The following is a 14,700-nucleotide window of genomic DNA, read 5'->3' as shown; positions in this document are numbered from 1 at the left end:
GAAATTGTGGCTCACATTTTTTTAATAAAAAGAAATAGGCATAAGATAAAAAGATAAGGTTCAAACCTAAGGCATAAAAAATTACCTTATTAAGCCCCCATTCACACAGGTTCTTATAAACACTTAAGGCCTTGTTCACATGCATAAAAGATGCATCATGTGTTTGCCTTATTTATATAAAATATCCATGTATATGTGTTGACACATGGGCTCGCTGCCCGGATTCAGCCCCAAAAGACTTTGTAATTTTTATTCTCACCCACAATTAATGATGGGAAACTGTGCCTGAGCTTGCGTTCTCAAAACAAGATATGTTTTTTTTTCTCACCCATTGGTATGAGGGTTGCCTTGCCTGAGCTCATCAGTCAGAAGCTCAATGCACGTGTGAGGTGCATGCGCATGGGTTGGTTCCCACCCGAACTTCTATGTTCAAATTGGACTTAGTGGTTTCGCTGTATGTATCATTGAGGTGGAGTGTTGAGAGGTAGGGATTGCGGTTGTGCAATGCTACATTGATATGGGTGATGGGTAGTAATGGGTGAGTTGTGGAACACCTTCATTTTAAGAGGGGGTGTTGAGAGATATAATCACGGTGTTGTGTATGTGGGAAAGCACCCTAGAGGTGCAAGATATTATGGAAAGATAAGAATGCCACATGTAATATTGAATGGTGTGTGAGTGTTGACTAAAAGAGTGGAAAAGGGAGTGCCACATGGATGACGATGTGTAAAGTGAGATAAGGCTAGAAAGCCTATACCATTGTATGGTTTTGTGAATGCAATAGAAGAAGAGAACAAGTGTTGAGTGTGCAATCTCTCTCTCTCTCTCTCTCTCTACTCAAGGAGTAGAGAGAGAGATGTCTATCACCAATCAATCCCTTTTGAGGATTGTTTAACATAGAGGACCCCCTGATGCATAGGCACTTGGGAAGTTTGATGTACATGATCACACTATGCTCATCACTTGTACGATGGAGCATGATAATGAGACACCACGTGCAACCTAGTTGCCATCTACTGTATCAATTTTTAGTGATCAAAGTTTTTGATTCTCCATGTTGTCTCTTTCCATGGCCTAGTATATCCATGGTACCATTGTATTACTGTTGGTCTCATAGGCCTTGGGGTCTTCCGTAGATGTTAATATAACTTTCTTTCTTTCTCTCTCTCTCTCTCTCTCTCTCTCTCTCTCTCTCTCTCTCTCTCTCTCTCTTCTACAAATATTTTGTTGTATTTACTATTACGTAGAGTTATAATTTCATACATCTCTCTCTCTCTCTCTCTCTCTCTCTCTCTCTCTCTCTCTCTCTCGTCTACAAATATCCTATTGTGTTTACACTTACATAGTGTTGTCATTTTTTATGTGTCTAAAAAGAATATGCCTCATTATTTTTGCGCTAAAGCAGCAGGTACTATCTCTCTCTGTTTACATGATCCTAGTGTATTTATGTTGTTACATAGAGTTATAATTTCTTAAATGTTTGAAAAGAATATGCCTCATGTCTTGGTGTATCATGGAGAACTAGGATTGTTTTTTAGGACTCTCGGCAGTGATCTATGTGCATAGGTCTATTTGATTTAGATAATCTATTGATAGGTTGATATATGATGATTTTAGCCCCCATCATTATGCCTACATGGTTAAGGCAATACAAGAGGTAGAGCCCACTTGTTCTAAGCAGGCACTTGGAAATCTGAAATGGGAAGATGCGAGAAGATGCCATGGATCAGGAGAGATGGCATCACGGGATGCAAATTTAACATGGGAGTTACTTATTGCCCTTGCCTAGGATCAGAAGGAAATTAGATGTAAAAGGTTCTATAAGATGAAGCATAACTTAGAAGGATAACTCAAATGGATTTGTAAGCAAGTATAAGGAAAAACTGGTTACCGAGTATTGTGCACAGACATATGGCATTGACTGTGATGAGACATTGTACACGGTTGCAAGGATGGTAACCATGAGAGCTATCATTTTGCCATGGCTGCTATGAAGGGTTGGTCTTTATATCGTATGGATGTAAAGAATTCCTTCTTACATGGTGATTTGCATGAAGAGGTATACATGGTGCAACCCCGAGATTATAAGAGTAATGCACACCTATATTTTGTGTACAGGTTACATAAAGCCTTATATGGCTTGACGCAGGTCCATGCAAAGCACGTCTATCTTGTCACCTTAATATTTTAGATATCTACCAATGCAGGATTTCAATCTGTGTGAAAAAGATAGATAGAGGGATCATGTTGTTAGTCATTTATGTGGATGACTTGGTCATCAATGGTGATACTGATGCAGACATTTATGATATCAGGATGCTCTTGATTCAAAAGTTTAGGATGATGGATTTGGGTGAGCTGCAATATTCCCTAGGTATAGATGTGGTTAGATTGCATGATGGTATTTACAGAGGCAGTATGGATTGGACATGTTGTCCAAGTATGGTATGACAGGCTGTAACCTATTTATGTGCCATTGGAAGGAAAATCTGCACATATAGGTGAGATTTTGGAGGACCCCACAATGCGTGGGCATATAGTGGGAAGTTTGATCTACATGATCATAGTAGGCTCATCACTTGCATGATTTAGGCTCCTAATAAAACCCTAAGATCTCTCTAGATAATTGTTATGCATAAATCAGGCATAAACTCATCCACCCAATCACCCCAAGCCTTAGGGATGCACACATGAAATATAATGAAATACATCATACCTTTACCTTGATGTCCCATACCATCAAGAGGTATAACTCAAATCCAATAGCATGTAGCTATAGTGTGAAGTGGTAGGTGAGTAGATATGATCCTCTACACAAGAGACCATAGCATAAGCCTCCAAGCCTCTAAGCCCCCAAGCCTTCCTTGAGTGTGCCCCATTCCCCTATTATATAGGAGGACCCTCAAGTGACTCTTGACTCTCTCCATTTCCCATGTGTGACCCTTGGATGCTTGACCCTAACCTTAATCCTTAAGGTTAGTCCTAACCCATACTCCACTAGAGCTTGTTCCCATGCTCACAAGCCTAATGTGGGTTAGCCTCCTAGTATATGCACACATAATGTGCATATAACATACTTCCCCTCTCTCAAAACATACATCCCCACATAATGTGCATATAACATACTTCCCCTCTCTCAAAACATTGCACTCTTGCAATGAAAAGAAGGAGAACTGTGCTAAACAATCTCAACTGACTCCCAAGTCGAATCCTCTATTTCCCTATCTTTTTACCTAATTTTAACCTCAGGGTGTAGTCAACTTCCCTGAATTCATAAACCTTATCAGGCTCATGTGGAACATAGGATAATTCTTCCAGTTCAACAAGTTCCTAAGGAGTAACTATGTTATCCTCACCTCCTAGTTTCCCTTTCAATCTATTGATATGAAAGACTGGATGAACTCTAACAATTGGAGGTAGTTTACACAACCGTGCCAATCCGATGTATAACTCAAAATGGACCACAATATCTAGGAGATAAATTCAAGCATTTTTCTATATTGACAAAATCTGAGAATCTTTAGGAACTTTTAAATAAACCAGCGCTCCTAGTTCAAAAGACCAAATTGAGCATCCTCTATCAGCATAGAACCGTGCCCTATCCTAAGCACTCCTGATAGAATCCAGAGCTTCAGTTAGCATTTCCTGCATATCACACAAGAAATCCCTCGATACATCAAGCTCGATGTCCTTAAGACCGACATCAATAGGTGCCTTGGGTTGATATCCATACATAAGCATGAACGGACTAAAACCAATAGCCGTACGTTTAAAACTATTATAATTCCATCATTAGAAGATATTTTCCCAATTTGATGCTTTTCCAGAGACATATGCACAAGTCATATCCTCTACAATCTGATTCATGCGCTCTCTTTGCCCATCAAACTATGGATGAACAAAGGAATTCATACTCACATTAGTTTCCTCGTTTTGTAAACCATTCGGAATAAAATAGGAAAACATGGCATTATAACAACAGGAACCAGGTATCCATCAATGATCCGATGTACCTCACATCTGCTCATGGAAATATTGCCATCCCCGAGTTACCCATATCAACATAGAGAGTCATCAACGTCCTGATGAGTCACATATGTCCATCCGTAAACCATCAGGTTGATTGTATAAATCAACTAAAGTACACAACTAGAGAAAGAAATGCCAACAAAGGAAAAATCCAAATTTCCTTAATCCTAACACAACAAGATAAACTGGTTGAACTCTAAAGAAAGAGATTTCAACAAGTGAAAACGCTGACGAGAATACACTCTCAATACATGTAGGCTATAGATAAAAGAAGTTTATCTAGAGAATGCCTACACTATAACTTCTAGTGAATTTAGAAAATGAGATTGTCTTTGAATGTTGAGGCTAGCCAACATGCTAAGTGATGTAAGCAAAGCAACAATCTTGAGCCCAAATTATCCCATAAGGTAATATATGTGAGGGATCGCTAGCGTCCCATACCACCATGATACCACCCATACATACCGTAATAATTTGAAATTTCCTAGTATGCCGTCTAGGAATTATGAATAAAATCATGTATAAAAGGAATAAGATGGTCTTATTCCAGACTTTCACATACTAAAACCTGTCTCGATATTCATGAGACCACATCAAGGAATAACTCTTTCCAGTACATCATTAGAAAAGAATTTTGAATTATTGGCACCTTTCTAATGATAACTACCCAATAAACTCAATAAAGTTAGGGTAAAAAAAATAACAACTCACCTAGATATATAAGCAACTAGGTATCTAAGTTGGAGTATGTATAAAAGTACAAGGAACATAGTCCAAAATTAAGTGCAAAAAATGAAGGCAAATGCTACCTTCAAAGCACATGATATTATCCAAAAGATCAAAAGATCCCTATAAAACCATGGATAAAAGCATAGAAGCTCCTTGAATCCATGAAAACCATAGTTGATCATAAAAATCAATGCATGCCATCTAATGGTCATTAATCATGCCAAAAGAAGCATTAAAATTGGAGGCCAACTCATCAATCCGGAGTATATGAATATTGTGTCGTTCAAGCAAAACTCGAAAGTAAGAAAGTGGAACACGTGCATGTAGCACTCATTAAAAAACCCCTAGATACAAATGACCCAGGTAGAACCTGATGAGTCCATATAAAACTTGAAAAATATCCAATAAAATCCACCAAAACAAACCGATCAACTAACCCATGATAGAATTTATCTTAGGCTTAAGAAATTAAGCATAGACCACACTTAAATAAGTGAAAAATAAATTATCATGAAAAAGTGTCAAAGGTGAAACACAGTTTGAACGCAGATTATAGCCAGCAAAAGAAATTAAGGAACATGTCCAAAAAGAATGGCTAAACAATGGTAAAAAGTCATGAAAATATCATTTAGAATTAATCCAAATAAAAATAACTACTAATATGAGGTACAATCGTATTAATAATATGAGAATAATCTGCATCTATCTAATGTCAGCACGAGAAAACGTACTTCAACATTAAATAACCCTCGAAAATATTAAATTCTCAGACTTATCATGATTTTTTTTCTAATTTTTTCTAATTTAATAGGGCCTCAAAATATGATAATTTTGAATTCCACCAAACCTATCTTATGGCATTCCAAACCTCTATTTTTCTAGAAAATTTTTAGCAAATAGATTTACTAAAAGAACATTGATATTTTAAAGAATACCAATTTTTAGGATTTTTAAAATTAGTTTTTAGAATATTTCTAATTTCTCCTTAGAATCCCATCATTCATGAAATTTTCAATTCCGCTCGACAATTCTCAAATCCAATGAAAATTTATAACTTAAATGGATTTTTTGATTTTTTTGGGTCAAAAAATATATTTTTAAAGGAATTTGAATGGTCACGGGTGCCTGAATAGACACACCACATGCCAAACACCAACCCCACATTTTCCACAAATTTAAAATAACCTTTATCTAATTTTCCACTAGTTTTCAAGAATTTTTAAAAAATTTTAATTTACCTTGAACGCATTTAGAATATGAACGGTCAAAAATTTTCGGAATCCCAATAGTCTTCTCGGAATACCGAAAGCCAACAATTTTGGGAAAATGAAAAGACAAAAAAAAATCGGAATGTGAAAGGTCAAAAGTTTCCAAGAGATTTCAATAAAATAATTTCAAAAAAGTTCCACAGAAGTTTTATTTTCAAATCCCATATTTTCTCATAATTTTCAAGCTTTTTTTGAAAGCATTGAAAAGCTTTTTATAAAAACGAAATCTCTTTTTTTATTTGAAAAAAATAAGCTTTAAATAAAGCTTTTTTAAATATAACCTTAATGGTTATAAAAAAAATGAATAAGGGGGGTGGCGATTTTTTGCCCCCGCCACCCTCCCCCCCGGTGTTGCGATTTCCAGAAGAGGGAGAGAGTGTCTTCTCTTTCCACTCTCCTCTCTCCATCTTCTTCCATCAAACCTTCTCTCTCCACCCCCTCCTTCTCTCTCTGTTGTTAAACAGAGAGTTTAATTTTTAATTAATATTTTTAATAATATTTAAATCCTAATTATGATCAACATTAATAAAAAATGTGTTTTTTTAAGAGGTGTTTATACACACGAGAGAAAAATAGAAGGAAAATTCCGAATTGAGAGACGAAGAGGGTTCCACGCACACGGGAGAGCATTCAATGCATCAACATGCTACCCCCTACTGCATTTCAGTAGAAAATACCCGCGGAAAAACCTACAAAAATGTATAAAAAATATAATTTAACCATAAAAATGCTCAAACAATTTCTAAAAAATTAGGAAAAAATTCCTAAAATTTTTAGAAATTTAGGGAATCCATTCTACCAAAAATATCCACAATAAAATATGTGGTATTTTTGTAAAAATTTCTATTGATGCTTATTTTAAACCACAAAAAATAGCATTAAACTCACAGAATTCCTCCCCAACGTCGATTTGTCCATTGAATAGTAGTAACCCATTAGTGTTCACACTCACTTAAACTTTGGCTGGCTAGGCACTTTAGGATCATAAGAGGCCTAATGCTATTACAATGACTGCTCTCATAATACATCACATCAACGGGCGCCCATCCAAGTTGTAGCTTTGGACACTATTGTTTTATATCATGAATGTATGACCCTTTGGAGTATCTACCGTGACTCCTTGATGTAAGATAATGGCGGTAGCTCTTGTTAATCCATAACCTTGTGGGGGCTTCACCATGTATACCTCTTCCAGACAAATTGTTAATCCAATTCTAGGATTAACAAGAGCTACTGCCATTATCTTACATCAAGGAGTCACAGTAGATACACCAAAGGGTCATATATTCATGATATGAAGCAATAGTGTCCAAAGCTACAACTTGAACCAGTGCCCTAATGGTGTGACTGATAATTTATGGCAATTCCTGCTTCAAGAGTGTGTGGTAGCAAGTTAGGATGAAGTCGTAAGTCATGTACTTCATGGATATATTATGAGAGCAGTCATTGTAATAGCATTAGGCCTCTTATGAGCCTAAAGTGCCTGGCCAGCCACAGTTTAAGTGAGAGTGAACACTTATGGCCATGTATAGAAGTAAATTTTTCTCATAATACAACATACTCTCTCATTATGCAATTGAGTCTTGCTCTTTCTAATCCTCTTGCTAATCTCTCTCCCTAATGCATGCTAGTGAGTGTGTGTGAGTGAAGTGAGGTGAGAGGAGAGACGAGGATCCATAGTGCAAAGCCACACTATGACAACGCTCGCAGGAGATGCGGTGGAATTGCTTCTCAAGGAGTTGTAGAGCTTGGGGACCTCAAGGGTTATAAGTTTGGCTATTGGAAAGATTCTCAACGACAATTGTGGTTCACCAGGTAATCTCTTTTTGGATGTGTTTCAAGGAGGGTTAGGGTGAGCCATAACATTTTTGGCACCGCTGTCGGGGAGCCATCCCTTGGCTTTTTCCATCATTTTGTCTTTAATCTACGCATAACCCATTGACATTATCCTGATTAGTGGTTTTCCATGAAAAAGATATGGATTTGATGGTGATTTGTGTGAGATTTAGTGTAGAATAGCTATCTTTTTGTATTTGAAAAGAATGCTTTTTGCTTACTTTTTAGATTAGTTTGTTGTTTTTACAATTTTTCATGTTCTTAGGACTTGCACATAGTTTGTATTAGGCTTATTTTGCATCCATTGCATATCAAATAATGCAAGAGAATGCATTTCTTAGTGAATGTTAGCTCTCTTTCATTTAAACATAGATCTAAGATCATTAATTCTAGTTTAACTGTGTGTTTTTTATTGAAGTTGTTTGGATTAGAGTGTTAGCAAGTATTAAGAGTAGCTTAATCTTTCAAAAAATTTCTTAAAACCATCAAAAAATCCTTCAATTTGACTAATTTCTCTTAATGAACTGGTTTTTGTCATTAAGGTTGATTAATCTTGTTCAAGAGGCTAAAAATTTAGAAAAGGTGTTAATTGGGGTCTAAATTGATCATATGAGTAGTTGAAATCGGGATTTTTGAGTCACATCAATTTTTTGATCAATTGGAGAAATTTGACTCTCTTTGCTTAGTTTTGTCTTAAAGAGGAGACTATAATTAAGAGTCTAATTAATTACCTAATTTAGATTAATTTACACAATTGTTGATGCACAAAGATTAGTTTTTCGTTGCTCTGTCCAATTGTGTGAATTAATTAGGGATTAATGGTTAATTAGAGTCCTTGATTAGTGTAAAAGAGGAAAAGGTTAGTGAAAGAATTAATCTTGGATTAATACTTAATCACTTTTTTACACAACTCATTAAGGCTAATGAGCATTCTATGAGAATATGCTCATGAGTTGTCAATTTATCCATTTTGGGAGTCATTTATGAAGGGTGTAAGGGGTGTGTCATTATTTAAGGTTGATTGTTTTGATTCCACTTACCTTTTTTAAGAAAATGCCTATCCCTTTCATTTTAAATTCAAAAAATAATTCCCCCCAAAAGAAAAATTCGTATTTCCCACTAGACTAAAAAAAAAACCGTCGTGAAACAGCAATTCACGCGATTTTTTTTAAAAATTTCCACGTGAAGTCCGCTTCACGTGTGAAAACCGTTTCACGACGTGAAACAACAATTCACGTGGAAAAAAATAATCAAAATTTAATTTCCACATGAAGTCTGGTTCACGTGTGAAAACCATTTCACGGTGTGAAATAGCAGTTCACGCAAAAAAAATAAAAAAAATCAAAATTTAATTTCCACACGAAGTCCAGTTTACGCGTGCAAACTGTTTCATGGCGTGAAACAGCAATTCACGTGGAAAAAAAAATCGATAATTTAATTTCCACGTGAAGTCCGGTTCACGCGTGACGCGAAAAAATAAAAATAAAATCTAATTTTTGCATGAAGTTCGGTTCACACGTAAAAACTGGTTCACAGCGTGAAACACTAGTTCACGCGGGCAAAAAATAAAACAAAATTAATTTTCGTATGAAGTCTGGTTCACGACGTGAAACACTAGTTCATGCGCGCAAAAAAAAAAAAAATTAATTTCCACGTGAAGTCTGATTCACAAAACGTGCTACAAAATAGGAAAAAAATTCTCAAAAAAATTTTCATCTTGAGAGTGATGGAGAATAGGTTTTAGGACCTTCTCTTCCATCTGGGAAGCTCCTAGCACACACTTTTTCTAGAAAAATATCTCAAAGGTCATTCACGTGCGTATAGCGCCTAAGCTAATTTGGGAAACGGACACCTGTTTGATCCAACGAAGAGTACGAAAAGCCTCTTGAGGCTGTAACGGGCTGTGGAAAAGTATAAAAAGCAAAAAAAAAAACTGTGATTGCTCATGAAGGAGCATTTAGGCACTCTGACATGGCCACCATAGAGGGATTGCCAGGGATCACACAAGGACTCAACCCAATGGCTGACATCTTTGAGCCATTGAGATCTATGCCACCCCATGCCATTGGCCATGCCTATATAACAAGCGTGTCATCGGGTTTTACACCCCTTGTCACTCCAATTCCACCGAGCTTTGGTCCCTTGCCTAACATTCCTGCAAATCCGAATAAGTACCAACCCTTTTCTGGATGCCCACACCTTGGACATGCTAACTAGTCTAGGAAGGGGAGTGGCCCAAGGACTCACTGAGTCTTTTCCAACAAGAGCACTCACATACGGCCTCAATGATTCATATAAAAATATGGCCGTACAAATTTCCAAAATTATGGGCAAATACAACGGAACAACGGACCCTGTTCAATTCATTCAAATGTTTAAATAGAGATGTGAAGCCTTTGGAAACCCCAACTAAGGTACATGCGTTGAACTTATTCTTAGAGGGAAAAGCTAGTTGATGGTTCATCGCATTGATGTGAGCGATCAAGACCAACTTCAAAACCTTGAAATCAGCCTTTATACATGGCTTTTCTAGACAAGGTGATCGATGGAGTGCAGTAACAGAACTCTATTCAATTGAGCGTCAACTAAATGAATCCATTAAAGACTTTATCCTTCGGATAAAACTCTTGGACTCACGTTGTGAGTCATGTGGAAGAAATTAAACGATGTTCAATTGAGGAGATGTTGAAGAATGGGCTTGAAGAATAACAGCTTACACAACTTGATCATTGTAACCAATCCGAAAACATTCGATCAATGATGTAAAGAAGAAATACGTTTAGATGACAACATGCTAGAAGATGATCATGCTACGAGGTGTTCCTCATCTAAACCAAGAGAAGCAATGGCAAAATAACGATCGATCTTGGAATTAACATTCCCTGAATTTTATGCAACCTTGCTTAAAACCTTACAGCAAATATCTCTAAGAGAGGATGAAAACCTTCAAAACCAGACATCCTTAATGCCTCTAAAAGTGAGGAGTGAAATGCCTTATGTTGAATGCAATCAATACGACCATCCTAATCCTCATTGTGCATACAAGGCACCTATCCTTCTATATTGCATATATTGTAAAACCTTTGACCATGATAGTAAAAAGTGTCTCGCTTCATCCAGGATGATATAAATGTTATTTTCAATGCCAAAAGAAATATCGAAACTCATCGTCGAAACATAAGCATCGTGTAGTAGAGAGAGAGAGAGAGAGAGAGAGATGTAAGAAATTAAAACTCTATGTAATAGTAAACACAATCTTTATAGACGAGAGAGATAGAGACACAGAGAGAGAGAGAGAGAGAGAGAGAGAGAGAGAGAGACTGAGAGAGAGAATATGGAGAACCAAAAACTATCATTACTAAAAATTGATACAGTAGATGGCAAGGCTAGGTTAGAGGTGGTGTCTCATTATCACGCTTCATCGTGCTAGTGATGAGCCTAGTGTCATCATGTAGATCAAACTTCCCACTTTATGCCTGTGCACATCATGGGGTCCTTAAGAAGCTCACTTGCATCTGCAGAGATCTTGGTGTTATGCTCCTATGGCACATAAATAGGCTTACATAGCCTCCCATACCATACATGGACAACATGTCCAAACCATACTACCTCTGTAATAGCAAAATACATGGACAACATGTCCATACTACCTCTGTAATATCAAAATACCATGATGTACTCTCAGCACATATATACCTAGGAAATATCACAACTCACCCAAATCCTTCATCGTAAACTTCTGCATCAAGAGCATCCTGATATCATATATGTTTGCATCACTATCACCATTGATGATCAATTCATCCACATAAATGACTAACAACATGATCCCTCTATCTATCCTTTTCACATAGAGTCACATCATGCATTCGCAGATATATGAAATCTTATGGTAACAAGATAGCTGTTGATCTTATTCAACCATGCTCTAGGTGGACCTGTTTCAAGCCATACAAGGCTTTATGTAGCTTGCACACAAAATTTGGGTGTTCATTACTCTTATAACCTGGTGGCTACACCATGTAAGAAGGCATTCTTTACATCCATCTGATGGGTGGTTGCAAGGTGAAGGTACTCACTTTCTTTCACTCTCTCTAAAACTAGGACATCAATGCAATGATCAAAACTCTTGGGTGGAGTATCTCAATAGAGATATTGCCATCAATAAAAACATGACACGTCCCTCTCGAGCTAAGAGCCCCATATCTCGATCGAGATATCAACAACCGCCATGCTAGTAGGCTCGGGAGGCAAGTCACCATCCATGTCACAAATACATGTCACTGCTACCTCGTTATCTCGATCAAGATATGTAGGCCACTCGGATCCACGTCAATAACACATTGGATCCCCCTCAACTTTCCCACTCAGATGTACATTCAGCATATTCAAAAATTTCATCTCCACCGTCCACGTATCTCAAACAAGAAATGAAAATATAATCTTGACCATTGATGTATCTCGATCGAGATATGAAGATGCAATCTAATCCATTCATGTATCTTGATCGAGATGCAATCTAATCCATTCATATATCTTGATCGAGATATGCAGATGCAATCAAAGCTGTAGAAATATCTCCATCGATAAGTCCATATAATCTAACCCCTCCATTAAAATCCATTCCGAGATGTGATCTCAATCACCATTGACATGTCTCGATCCAAATATGTAGTCGAATAGGGACCATCCAACGTATCTTCATTGAGGTACGTACTCAAAATCAAAGCCGTCCATTTATCTTAATCGATACATAGGTGATACACCTATGTCAAATCAAAGTCATCGATCACCACCAACCCTAAAATCAAATGAATATTGGGGCCATTTGTTTCACTAGGCCTAAAACCATGCATACATCCGGGTCATTGATCTTCCAAAAACCATAAAATGCACGCCACATAACCTTGATTAAGATTATAATACCGCAAAGTTTTCTCCCCCTCATTCTCTCACATCGTTTTCACCCTCCTTGCTTGCTTGGGTTGAAGCACAATTAGTGGGCCTTGAATCCATCATTAGTGTAGTTTTATAGCTTCATTAGTGCTACATTAGAATTTTCTTAACACTAAGCATTGGACCTTTCACATTAGCCTTTCACATTGACGTGCCCATTTGTGTTAGGCTTAGGGTCTAACATGGAGTCACGCGAGGAGAGCCACTCGTCTATTGTGGACCTCATCGCAGAGATAGACTGTGAGTTAGTGGCTATTCGTAGGAGTGCTACAGACACACCGTCTACATTACATATCGTGTCAAACTTGGAGGCGTGCTCTCATCCCTTCGTAGCCTTCAAGATCATGTTTATGTAGATGAGTGGATAGCACATCACCGCATTGCTCCAATATCACATGGCTTGACATATCGTCAAGGTCTGTGAGCTTGGTCCTAATAGGGATGGAGCATACTTGGACCTTTCCCTTGATAGCTGTGGGATCCACGGCCTAGGGTAGGGAAGCCCCTTACTATTTTGTGGTGTTCGTATCCTCGTATGGCGGTACATATTTATAGTCGATATGTTGCCGCACATGGGAGGATGCCTAAAAACCGCGAGATCCCCATATACTTTGCAAAGCAGTTATATGCAAAGTTTGTCTTAGGGGAGCAAGTTGATTACACTAGCCATCAGCCACAACGATGGTGCTGGTCAAGGTTTTCTCTTAGGACCAGGGGAGGCGGCCTCCACCAGCCCTTCGTGTAGTTGCTGCTACAAATCCTCCATTTGTGCCTTTGTCTGCTGTCGAGGCATTACACGCCCAGGTGGGGATCGACATGCGGAGTACCACTCTGAGCATGCAGCACATGGTGCGCCTATTTTCACAATTGATATACTGACAAATGTTGAGGTATTTATACATATTCATGGCTTCTTTAGGTTTTTGAGTCATTTGTTTACATGTTTATATGTACTTTTCTATATTTTTAAAATGAGCAGCATGGTTGATTGTATCATGTAGAGTCCTACACCTATAAGTGATAGACTCACACAGAAGTTACTAGAGGTAAAAGTGGAGATCAATCGTCTTAGAGTAGCATTGCAAACGACAGAGGTAGCCACTGTAGAGGTGCGCCATGCGAGAGAGATTGACATCCACCTGCTAGGTCTCTCTTGTATGTAAAAAAGTTATAATAATTAAGGTCTAAAGTTATAAATTTCTATAAGTAATACCTAATTAGAGAGACTAATCCATTTTTTATATGCTTTACTTTTTGAGTAGGCCATGACTGAGGTTGAGAGTGCTAGAGGTGAGGTATAGCAACACATTATTATGGAGATAGCACAGGGCAGAGCAGTACATTTTTGAGAGTTTTGGAGGTCTTCTGACGTGACAATGCCTTATTTGTCCTTATATCCACGGCTTGTTAACGGAGGTTTTTTGGCAACCTCTCCCTTAAGATGCCCCACATTAGGGAAAAGGGAGCTCATTTTGGGGCCTTTTACGGTTTCAAAAAATAAGCTCTCAACCAATGAACAGAGGGCCAACGTAACGTTGGAAATTCACAAAAATAAGAGAAAATAGATAAAAGAAACAATATTTTATGTAGGTACAAGCGTGCTACATTAATGTGGAGATTGGTTTTTTATTCTCACAAGATCTTTGGACATGAAGATAGAATCTACTCTGACATTTTCTCTGACAAGGGCCTTCACGCTTCCACCTTTCTTTGAACTTTGAAATGTTGTGCTGCCTTTCCTTCGAAAGGTCTACCATTCTACACCATTGCCTCATTGTGCAGTAGCCTCTTCTTTTCCAAAACTGCTCCCTTGATCCTGTTTGGCTTAGAGTAAGATGTTTCTTGTCAACTGTCTGTCTACCCACTTTCTCTTTCTTGAAAC

The sequence above is a fragment of the Cibotium barometz genome, chromosome 42, assembly GCF_041138505.1.
Source record: "Cibotium barometz isolate CiBa-2024 chromosome 42, ASM4113850v1, whole genome shotgun sequence".
Taxonomy (NCBI): Eukaryota; Viridiplantae; Streptophyta; class Polypodiopsida; order Cyatheales; family Cibotiaceae; genus Cibotium; species Cibotium barometz.
The sequence above is the reverse complement of the archived record's forward strand: the minus strand, read 5'-3'. Positions refer to the sequence as shown.